The 11,628-nt window shown below is 45.2% G+C and overlaps 2 long non-coding RNA genes across 4 annotated transcripts; one reads left to right on the forward strand and one right to left on the reverse strand.

Annotated features, from left to right (window-relative positions):
* Positions 1–8,350: 8,350 nt before the first annotated feature.
* On the forward strand, positions 8,351–10,777 carry LOC126990581 (uncharacterized). Of its 3 annotated transcripts, none has more exons than XR_007744561.1 (3): positions 8,351–8,887; positions 8,956–9,085; positions 9,414–10,777. It is a non-coding gene; the product is annotated as an uncharacterized LOC126990581 (long non-coding RNA). The 3 variants fall into 3 exon arrangements; XR_007744562.1 differs by lacking the exon at positions 8,351–8,887 and having other exon boundaries at positions 9,414–9,872; positions 9,941–10,777; XR_007744560.1 differs by having other exon boundaries at positions 8,351–9,085.
* LOC126990582 (uncharacterized) lies at positions 8,511–9,647 on the reverse strand. The gene is made up of 2 exons (XR_007744563.1): positions 9,511–9,647; positions 8,511–9,445 (listed from the first exon to the last, which is right to left on the reverse strand). It is a non-coding gene; the product is annotated as an uncharacterized LOC126990582 (long non-coding RNA).
* Positions 10,778–11,628: the final 851 nt, after the last annotated feature.

Consider the following 11,628-nt stretch of genomic DNA (forward strand, 5'->3'; position numbering starts at 1 on the left):
ACAAGAGAGGCAGCTGGAGTGCGTGCGTGCTGAGCGGCTCCCAAATTTGTGCCAGCGAAACGTAACCATGCCCAGTTGTATTGTGCTTGTGACTGCAAACTGAAAAGATAAATTTCTTGATGGCGGCAGTGTTAGCCAATATTTCTGAGCAGACATTCGTCACGAACGTCCTTCATTAGGCGAAGACTGTCGTCGACAGTCCCTCATCATTCTTAAGTAGTCGGCAACGACAGATGTGCCGACAAGAAACTGTGAAATTTGAAAAATGGCCAAGACAGTCGTCACGACTGTCTCAAGACAAACCAAGACTGTTGACAACTGTCTTGACGACTGCCTTGAACCTCCATCAGACCTCAACCGGAAATGGCCGGAAGGTTGGTCCAGTCTCTTGCGGACTCCTGTCGTGAAAGTTTAGCATGGAATACTTTCGCGCTGCCCTCACGACTCCAGACTCCCCTCACGACGTCGGCGCGGCATTCGGCGACCGTTTCAGAACCTCTTTCCAGACATGCCCGACCCTTTCCATCAACACCCAAGACCTCGTGTACTCTAGAGTCGTGGGTAGTCAAATAACCCAGGAGTCGGCACAGTGTGAACGAGGAGGCCAAATTCTTTCCCTTCTTTCCCCCCTTCCACTTCCCCTAATTTTGTCAGCCATTTCTCATCCTCCTAGTCACTTGCGTTTCCTTCCTTTCTCAACAAGCGTGTCCTCGTGTCCACCATCCTCGTTCTCAGTACCCCGTCCTCTCCTCGTTGACAATGCAGCTCACCTCTTTTTAGTCGTGGTGTAACAACGAGTCTTTCGCCCACTTCCCTGATCCGCTGTTTTCATTCTCTCTCCCCTCTGTTCAAAGCCTCGAGGAACACGCGGCCTGCAGTGTGTTCTCCACTTCCTTATTCCCTTCCCTTCTTCTAGCCCCTTTCCTTCTGCTTCTTCCTCCTTCCCTCCATTCCTTTTCCTCCTTCCTGTCTCTCTCCCTTCCTTTTCTCCTCCTTATTACCCCGTTCCTTCCTTTCTCTCCTTCCATCCTTATTTCACACCCCCTTCTCTGTATCTCTCTCTTCCTTTCCCTTTCATTCTTTCCCCGTTCTTCATTTCTCTCCTTCCCCCCTCCCTCCTTCCTCTAGCTCTTCACCGTCTTTACTTCCTCTTTCCTTTCCCCTTCCTTGACGTGCCTCTCCTTCCTTCCCGTCCATTCTCTCTCCTCCTCCCTTTTTTCCCCGTTCATTCCTCTTTCTCCTGTTCCTTCTTTCTTACCGCTCCTTCCCGTCCTTCCTCTCCCTCCTTCCTTCCCTTCTAATCTTCCTTCCTCTTCCTTGCCTTTCATTTCCGTTCCTTCCTCTCCTCCTTCCTTTTTTCCTTACCTCCCTTTTCCTTACCATCCCTCCTCCCCTTTGCCTTCCCTTCCCTCAAACCATCCTTTCCTAACCCCTTCATTTGTCTATTAAGCTTGTCCTTCGTTGCTTTTCCTTCCCATTGCAAAGTGATCCTTTCCCCTCTCTCCTCCTTCCTTCCTCCTTCTTAATTTCCCTTCCCTTCTCCCTCTCTTTCTTTCCTTCATGTCTCTCTTAGCATCCTTCGCCCCGTTGCCCTCCTCGTTACAAGTGTTTCGTGCGTGCGCCGGAGATCAACAGATTCAGCGTGTTAGCATTGTGGTGAGTCAGGGGCAGGAAGGTTCACTACTCGGCACGAACTAATATTTGTAAAGCACCTGATGAGGAAGTCCCTAAATGGGTGTCGGATCCCAGCCTGGCGACAGTTGGTGCACTGGTTTCCTTTAAACCGGTATTTCACGAGGATGGCACAATTTGGTAGCATGCCTCTTCCGTGAACAAAAGTCACGGAAGTGAGACTCGTGCTCATGAACCTGAAGAGGGGTACTAGAACAGGTTGGCTGGAGCTATTTTTCTGCTGCGCAGGCAGCCCGCCGCTCGTCTCACTCTACCTGATGATTGGCGGCTGGTTTCAAATGCTCATCCACCTCAATGACTTCGCTCTCGCCTCGCCTCTCCTACTCCCTCTCCCTCTCCCTCTCTCTCTACTTATCACTACTTCCAGTGCGTTATAGGTAGTGGAAGGGACTTACATATATCGTATTTATTCCTGGTTAGGTTCTGATAAGTCTTTTGCAATCAATATTGTCGGCTCCACAATACTACTCGTGAGCACTTGTGATTCATTCACCTTCTGATTTCTCACATCTTTAAAACTGTGTTAACTATTGCATTTAAATCTCAGCAGTATTTGTACCCTAACTGAGCGACTCTCAAATTCATCTCATTCATCTAGGTAGCAATTGAGGGAGGGAGGAAGGAAGGGGTGAGGTGTGAATTTAAAGTAACTACATTTTTGTTTCCGATTGTACGAATAACTATACTAAAACATAATGACTGACAGAAATTAATCAACATTTATTTCTAATTGAAAGTAGGTATACGGTCCCTGAAAGTCAAGGTCAAGACCAAGATCGCCAGGTGCCCATCAAACGTAGCATCCTCGTGTGATTAGTGCATGTCATGTTCACTTTTGTGCTTGCGCGAAAGTCACCGCCGAAGGTCTGGGTCCCCGAAAGCAAAATCGTCCCCGTGAAATACCGGCTTTACACACACACTGACGCATTCACTCCCCTCTGCCTGGCCGTGGATTGCTGCGTCATGTGGTAATTGACGTTTGAGGCGTGTATTCTCAGCTGCAACAAACTTCCCAAGGCCACAAAGAAGATTAGTCAGGTTCTCAAGTGTTGTTTTTCACGTTCATGGTGCAAGCCTTGTCACACTATCACTAAGCCCATAAAACTACCCATGGAAATGCCTACAACCTTTACCAAACGCTTTCGCCTCTCACAGTCAATATTTTCAAAGGCCACAAAGGAGGTTAGTCGGGTTCTCATGGGTGTTATTTTTACGTTCATGGTGCAGAGGCCTCGTCAAACTATCACTAGGCTCATAAAACTACTCATGGAAATACTAACACAACCAAAAACATCTACGAAAGTCTTACCAAATGTGGGTGTGTGAGCGCGGAAATATTTGAGACTATAAGTGTTAAAGAGAAGAGAAGTATGAGGCGTGGAGTTAGATATATGAGGAGTACGAGGCGTGAAGGTGAGGATAAAGAGGAATATGAGGTTTGAAGGTATAAAGGTTAGGTTAGGTTAGGTTAGTTATTTAGCAAGTAGCACATTTTGGCGATCTTTTATATCAACCTCTCACAAAGAAATTAAACGTCCCACACCCACACACATATCGACGGGTGAAAGTGAAAACAAAGAGGAATATGAGGTTTGAAGGTGTGAAGATGTTATTTTTTTACAGTAAAGGAAGCAGCTCAAGGCAAAGAATGAAGAATAATAATGAAAAAGCCCGCTAAACACTGCCCTTATAATAAATAAAAAAAGAGTTCAGAAGAGTGGCCAAAAGGAGGTCAACTTCAGTCAGAGGTCAGTTTCGGTCAGTAAGATAGTTTGTTGGTTAGATACTGCAGGCAAATTTTGACGAACTTTTTCTAACCCGCCATCAAAGAACCTAAGCTACCCGCAACACACACATCCCTTCCTTCTCCTTCCGTCCCTCCCCTTTCTTTCCTCACTCCTTCCTTTCCTTCCCTTCTTTCCTCCTTCCCCGTCTCTTTCTGTTCTCTCCTTTCCTTTCCCTCCTTCCCGTTCCTTCTTTCCATCCTTTCCTTGAGAACAAAGAGAAATATGAGGTTGAAAAGTGTGTGGTGTTAGTTTTAGTTAGTTAGTTAGTTTGTTAGTGATACATTCTGACTAACCGTTTTCTAAGGCCCCAGGAAATATCTTAAGAGCCTCCCCCCCCTACACACGTTGGTGGTCACTGCCCCCCCAAAGACCGTACGCTATTATATAGGGGGGTAAACAGTGACAGACCCATCACCAACACACACACACACACACACACACACACACACACACACACATGGTTGCTCCTCTCCCTGCCTCGCCCTGCCCCTCTCCGCCGCCCTCATGGCATACTTGAGGCTGTTGGTGTGACGCGCCCGCCCTCACCAACACGAAAAGGATGTTAGTGGGGCACTGAGCTTACTTTCCTTCTTCCTTCTTTTCTTTCCCGTTGACTTAGTGGTTAGTTTGAAGTCTATTTGTAAAGTCTATCATGCTTACAAATGACTGAAACAATGAAGAACAGCACCGCTTCTTGCACTTGACTTCCATAGTGAATCATTTTGAAGGCCTTGGAACTTTACTTTTCTTTTTCCTTCCTTCCCTCTCCAATTGCTTGACTTACTCGTTGGTTTTAGGTCCATTTCAAAGGCCATTCAAGCTTAAAAATGACTACAGAGATGGAAAAAACACAGCTTCTTTAATACGACTTCATTTGTTAATCATTTGGAAGTCCATGACTAAAACAATGGAAGAAACATAACTTTATACCTCATTTGCATTTACATTTGGAAGGTTTCTTATGTTTAAAAATGACTTAAACCAATGTTATATAATAGTTTCTTTTATACGACTTCACTTGTTCATCATTTGGAAGGCTTTTCATGTTTTAAACTTACTAAAACCAAGAGCAAACACAATTTTCTTACATCCCCGGTGCAGAAGCTTTGTCAAACTATAACTAGGCTCATAAGACTATTCAGGGAAATACAAACACAACCTCTGCAAAACCAATATCAAATGTCTGAGAATGTGGGCCAAAGACGCGTGCCCGACCAAAGCCTTTAGACCCGCCCTCGCCGCCACGCCAGCCCAGTGCGGGACGAGCTCACCACTGCCGCTGGGATGACAAGAGCTCGAGGCCGTTCACCTTGTTGAGAGAGTAGATTAAGCGCTTCCTTGTTGTCCTTACGGCGACTGAATTCCTAATGGACATGTCTGCGAGGAACTACTGGGAGAATATGTTTGTTTGTGTGTGAGTGAATGTATGTATGTGTATGTATGTGTGATTGTATTTATGCTAGTATGTATGCATGGGCAGAGAGAGAGAGCGAGAGAGAGAGAGAGAGAGACGGACAGACAGACAGACAGAGAGAGCATCATGGACTAGGCAACAGACAAAAATTAAAGATAATCTAACAACAAACAAGGACGAGAAATGGACTCGGCGGGACACACCACGCGGAGAACTGACATCAGGAGGACAGCCAACGCAACAGTGACGACCCAGAACATGTACAAGTCAGTGCGGACAGAGGGCGAGCAGGTGGAGAGATTACATTAGATCATTTGCCGGAGCAGGATGGAGTACACTAACATCAAACAGAGAAAGGTAGAGGAACAGACAACTGGGAAAGGCCTTTGTAATAGACTAGTAATAACTTAAGATGGTGAATATTAGAGTATTGCAGTCACTAAATTTAGAGCATTTGCCGGAGCAGGATGGCGTAATCTAACATCAAACAGAGAAACGTGAAGGAATAGAGATGGACCATTGAGAAAGACCTCTGTTCTGCCATAGACTGACGATATGAAGTTTACAGCGTCAATCCCTAAAGTTAGAGCATTTGCCAGAGCAGGATGAAGAAGTCTAACACCTAACATAGAAAGGTGGAGGACGTTGGGAAAGGCCTTTGTTTTGTATTGGACTAACAAGGCCTTAAGATGAAGATTAGATTAAGTTTGAGTATTTGCCAAACCACGATGGAGTATAATATCAGAGAAAGGTGGAGGACGTTGGGAAAGGCCTTTGTTCTGCAGTAGATTAGCAATGCCTGAAGATGAAGATTATATTAAGTTAAGAGTATTTGCCAAAGCACGATGGAGTAATATATCAAACAGAGAGGGGTGGAGGACGTTGGGAAAGGCCTCTATGCTGCAGTGGACTAGTAATGACTGAAGATTATGAAGGCCAGAGTGGGGTTAGGTTAGGTTAGGTGGGGTTAGGAGAGGTGGAGGACGTTGGGAAAGGCCTCTATCCTGCAGTGGACTAGTAATGGGTGAAGATTATGAAGATCAGAGTGAACAGTGACGTTAGGTGGGGTCAGGTTCACGGGAGCTGCCTTGTATACGCCCACCGGCCTCTTGCAGACTCCTTGGTTAGTATTGGCAGACACTTCCGCCTCTCACACCAACTATTTCCAAAGGCCAAAAAGGGGATCAATTGGGTTCTCATGAGAGTGTTTTCAGGTTCATGGTACAGAAGAAGAATCAAACTACTACTAGGACCATTAAAATACTCCTGGAAATACCGAAAACTCATACGAAAACCGTGTCAAGTATGTGAGCTCGGGCGCCGAAATGGGTTAAGATTCGTTTTAGTACCGTGCCAGTATCTCATTACCTACTTTATGAAACATCAGTATCTCTTCATATATCTTTTCTACAAACCTTCAACAGTCATGGAGACGCTTTGAAAATCCAATTCAAGGACTCTTTTTTTGCTATTGAAAATAGGGGATAATGTTGACGAAAGCGCGTCGCCTCCTCTGGCGGCGGCCGCGGCGACACTGCAGCTGGTGTTGCGAGAAATACGTCCTCGCCGAAATAAGTCACATATACATGTGGGGGGGGGTCCTGGTTAGAAGGGGGATTCAAGGGGGGCGCAGCCCCCCCGTTAGTAGGTCGTAAAGTTCGGATGGAGTAGTTTAACTATGCTCCCCGACCCTAAACCCTTTGCGAGCTATTTCACGGCCGCGGCGGCTTTCCTAAACATACAGCACGTTTGTAAGCTCCACTTACCCTCTTCTAGGTTCTATCTGTACACCTCTATATAGTTTCTCGTGGAAATACTATAAGAATACACAGTCGTTCCACGCACAGCATGATGACGTCACACTCTCATCTGACCTAAATCTCGGCTCCAGGGTTCCCATGAAAACAACAACAACTAAAAGTAAAGGGATAACTCATGTGTGACGAATATAATGCAAATAAAAGGTAGCGAAAACAAAGAACCTGATGTTAAGGGCCAGTCCTACAGTCCAGTACAGCACGCTTGTAAGCTCCCCAACCGAACACAAAACACGACGAAAATTCCTTTACTTTTAGTTGTTGTTGTTTTCATGGGAACCCTGGAGCCGAGATTTAGGTCAGATGAGAGTGTGACGTCATCATGCTGTGCGTGGAGCGACTGTGTATTCTTATAGTATTTCCACGAGAAACTATATAGAGGTGTACAGATAGAACCTAGAAGAGGGTAAGTGGAGGAAGAAAAGGAGGAAGAGGAGGAAGCAGCGGAAGAGGTGGAGGAAGACTTTAATCCAGACCCAATAATTCGTAGATAAAACTTTCTTCTCATAAGGATTGAACCCCATTTTGCTTCCCCATCTCTTTCATAACATTTACCCGTTCAGTCATTTTTCCGACATACTCATAGAATAAGTTCCGGACAATGGCAATATAAATAAAAAAAAGCTGCATGCTGATCTTTCATCAACGTCAAATGAAACTCCTATGATGTGAAAAATCAATGAAAGAAAAGAAAAAAGAGAAGAAGCACTTGATGGTAGCTATTTTTTTCGTTTGTTTGTGTTAGGAGAAGTGGTTTACAGACTTTTTTGTGTGTTATTGTTTTACCTTTGAGCTGCTTCCTATGATGCGAAAATAAACAGATAAATGGGAGGGAAAAAAATGAGAAAAGCACATGATAGTGAGTGCTTTCTGATTGTGGGAGAAGTGGTTTAGTTTTTTGGGGTGTTATTGTGTTACCCTTGAGCTGCCTCATGTGATGCGAAAATAATTAGATAAATGGGAGAGAAAAAAATAGAAAAAGCATATTATGGTGACTGTTTTCTGATAGTGGGAGAAGTGGTTATGTTTTTGTGTGTGTGTGTGCTGTGTGTTAACGTTTGCCTGCTATGATGCGAAAATAAATATATAAATGGGAGAGAAAAAAAAATAACACATTATGGTGAGTGTTTTCTGATTGTGGGAGAAGTGGTTGGTGTTTTTTTAGTGAGTGTGTTTTGTTTTGTCTTTGAGCCGCCTCCTGTGATGCCAATAAATGAATAAATAATTAACAGTGCATATCCTTAACCCAACAAGAGGACACTCGACTTATACATGACAACTCCTAGGCCGGTATTCTCAGACGCTTCTGTCTCTCATACCAACTTTTTCCACAGGGGTCAAAGGAGATCAGTCGGATTCTCATGAGTGTTTTTTTTAGGTCCATAATACAGATAGGAGGTCAGACTACCACCAGGGTCATTAAACTACCCCTGGCAATACTCACAACGCCTACGAAAGCTGTGTGTGTGTGTGTGTGTGTGTGTGTGTGTGTGTGAGAGAGAGAGAGAGAGAGAGAGAGAGAGAGAGAGAGAGAGAGAGAGAGAGAGAGAGAAAAAACAAATTCATAGATGGAGAGCAAGGATGAAAGAAAGGGAGAAATAGAATGAAGTAGAGAAGAGAAAAATAAAGAGACAGACGACTAAAGAGAAGTGGGCCCCGATGCGAATGTTAGGAAACTCTAGCCTGGCGTCAGCACTCTCACTGGTGCTTTCTCTCCGCAGGTGTGTGGGTGCAATGTATACCTGAATTATGTTAATTGGTGAACAGATTCCTACCAAGTAAAATCAATCAATCAATCAATCAGAGAAGGAAAATATAATAAAAAAGAAAAATTGGAATGAGAAAGAAAAGGGAAACGGATGCTGCGTCGCAAGCCGTCGCGAGGATTCCTTTGGATGCTTGTGCGCGTTTCCCAGGCCCGTCGGTCTTCCATCCCTGAACCGATAAACGCGGTGACCGGCGCCTTCACAGTAATTATGATTAATTTTATAATCCAGTCTGGTAGTTTTAAGAAGCGAGTTCTTGCATCCTCGCCTCGGCGGGGGTGTGGAGCGCCAGCGAGCCCAAGGTCTCCCTGGCGAGCATGGCAGGACTGGAAGGCTCCAGGCAGGGCTCCTCGGCGTCCCTCGGGGCCCCGACGGAGGTGCCGGAGATCTTCCGGCTACAAACCCGGGCAGGTGGAGCTTGTTAGCCGTGGTAGGCAGTCTGCCTAGGAGAGCAAACTCCGAACAATTAACCCGGGCAGGTGGAGCTCGTTAGCCGTGGTAGGCAATCTGCCTAGGAGAGCAAACTCTATACAAACCCGGGCAGGTGAGGCTCGTTAGCCGTGGGAGGCAATTCACCTAGGAGAGCAAACTCTATACAAACCCGGGCAGGTGGAGGTCGTTAGCCGTGGGAGGCAATTCACCTAGGAGAGCAAACTCTATACAAACCCGGGCAGGTGGAGGTCGTTAGCCGTGGGAGGCAATTCACCTAGGAGAGCAAACTCTAAACAAACCCGGACAGGTGGAGGTCGTTAGCCGTGGGAGGCAATTCACCTAGGAGAGCAAACTCTAAACAAACCCGGGCAGGTGGAGGTCGTTAGCCGTGGGAGGCAATTCACCTAGGAGAGCAAACTCTAAACAAATCCGGGCAGGTGGAGGTCGTTAGCCGTGGTAGGCAGTTCACCTAGGAGAGCAAACTCCGAACAATAAACCCGGGCAGGTGGAGGTCGTTAGCCGTGGTAGGCAGTTCACCTAGGAGAGCAAACTCTAAACAAACCCGGGCAGGTGGAGGTCGTTAGCCATGGGAGGTAATTCACCTAGGAGAGCAAACTCTAAACAAACCCGGGCAGGTGGAGGTCGTTAGCCGTGGTAGGCAGTTCACCTAGGAGAGCAAACTCTAAACAAACCCGGGCAGGTTGGGCTCGTTAGCCGTGGTAGGCAGTTCACCTAGGAGAGCAAACTCCGAACAACAAACCCGGGCAGGTGGAGCTCGTTAGCGTGAGCAGTTCACCTAGGAGAGCAAACTCCGAGCAAAAAACCCGGGCAGGTGGAGCTCGTTAGCGTGAGCATTTCACCTAGGAGAGCAAACTCCGAACAATAAACCCGGCCAGGTGGAGATCGTCAGCCGTGGTAGGCAATCTGCCTAGGAGAGCAAACTCCGAACAATAAACCCGGCTAGGTGGAGATCGTCAGCCATGGTAGGCAATCTGCCTAGGAGAGCAAACTCCGAACAATAAACCCGGCCAGGTGGAGGTCGTCAGCCATGGTAGGCAATCTGCCTAGGAGAGCAAACTCCGAACAATAAACCCGGCCAGGTGGAGGTCGTCAGCCGTGGTAGGCAATCTGCCTAGGAGAGCAAACTCCGAACAATAAACCCGGCCAGGTGGAGGTCGTCAGCCGTGGTAGGCAATCTGCCTAGGAGAGCAAACTCCGAACAATAAACCCGGCCAGGTGGAGGTCGTCAGCCGTGGTAGGCAATCTGCCTAGGAGAGCAAACTCCGAACAATAAACCCGGCCAGGTGGAGGTCGTCAGCCGTGGCAGGCAATCTGCCTAGGAGAGCAAACTCTAAACAAACCCGGGCTTGTGGTGCTCGTTATACTGTCGTAGACAATCTACGCGATGGGAACACCAAAGAAAAGGAAAATAAAAAGGAACACCAGAAAAATGGAAAATACAGAAACGAAACGTCAAGAAAAGAAACAAAAAGATCATCCACCTTTAGGCCCTAACATCGCCAAAATTATGGATGGGTCTCTTCTGGGGAGAAAGCGGCTCATCCAGACCAAAGAACATCAACAAAAGGATGATATGAATAAATTAAATAAAAAAAAACATAAAGAAAAACACATTAAGGAAAGAAAAATATAACAAACATCATCCACCTTCCGGCCCTGACTAACATCACCAAAATTATGGGTGGGTCTCTTCTGGGGAGAAAGCGGCTCACCCAGACCAAAGAACATCAACAAGGGATGATATAGAAAAGAACACCAAAAAAAATGGAAAAAGAACAGAAAAAACATCGAAAAAGAAAAGCAACAGAAATAAATCAACAACATCAAGAAAAGAGAAATACAAAGAAACATCATCCACCTTTCGGTCCCAAACAACATCACCAAAATTATGGATGGGTCTCTTCTGGGAGGAAAGCGGCTCATCCAGACCAAGGAACATCAACAAAAGGATGATAGGAAAAAAATAACAACAAAAAGCATCAATAAGAAGTAAAAGAAAAAGAACAGGAAAACATCGAAAAAGAAAACAAAGGCAATAAAAAGAACGAAAAACACATCAAGAAAATGAAATAAAACAAACATCATCCACCTTTTGGCCCTAACAACATCTCCAAAATTATGGGTGGGTCTCTTCTGGGAGGAAAGCGGCTCACCCAGACCAACGAACATCAACAAGAGGATGATAGCAAAAAAGAACATCAAAAAAGAAAACCAACAGCAAGAAAACACAAAGGAAAAAAGAAAAAAGAAAAGAAAAAGAAAACAAATAGAAAAAAGAAAAGAAAGAAAGAAAAGGAAAAAGAAAAAACAAAATAACAAAATAAAATAAAAATAAATAAACAAAATAATATAAATAAATAAATAAATAAATATAGATTATAGTAAAATTAACTAACTGACTCTAACTGCTTAACTAACTATCAAACTATCTATTTAACTAACCTATCTAACTAACGGTAATACAGCTGTTTGACTACCCATTAACAAACAAACTAACAAACCACTTAACGATCTAACATGGATAATGAGGTAAGATGGGATTAGACTTACAGGAGCTGCCTTGTATAGACCAACCGGCCTCTTGTAGACTCCTTACGTTCTTATGTTATTTTACGTTTATGAATATGGCCCTTAAACCCCATTCACACCTGTACTAATACCTGACTGGTTGGGTGACTCTTCTACCTCTGCCTGCCTCC

The sequence above is a fragment of the Eriocheir sinensis genome, unplaced genomic scaffold (genome assembly GCF_024679095.1).
Source record: "Eriocheir sinensis breed Jianghai 21 unplaced genomic scaffold, ASM2467909v1 Scaffold1781, whole genome shotgun sequence".
NCBI classification, from domain to species: Eukaryota; Metazoa; Arthropoda; class Malacostraca; order Decapoda; family Varunidae; genus Eriocheir; species Eriocheir sinensis.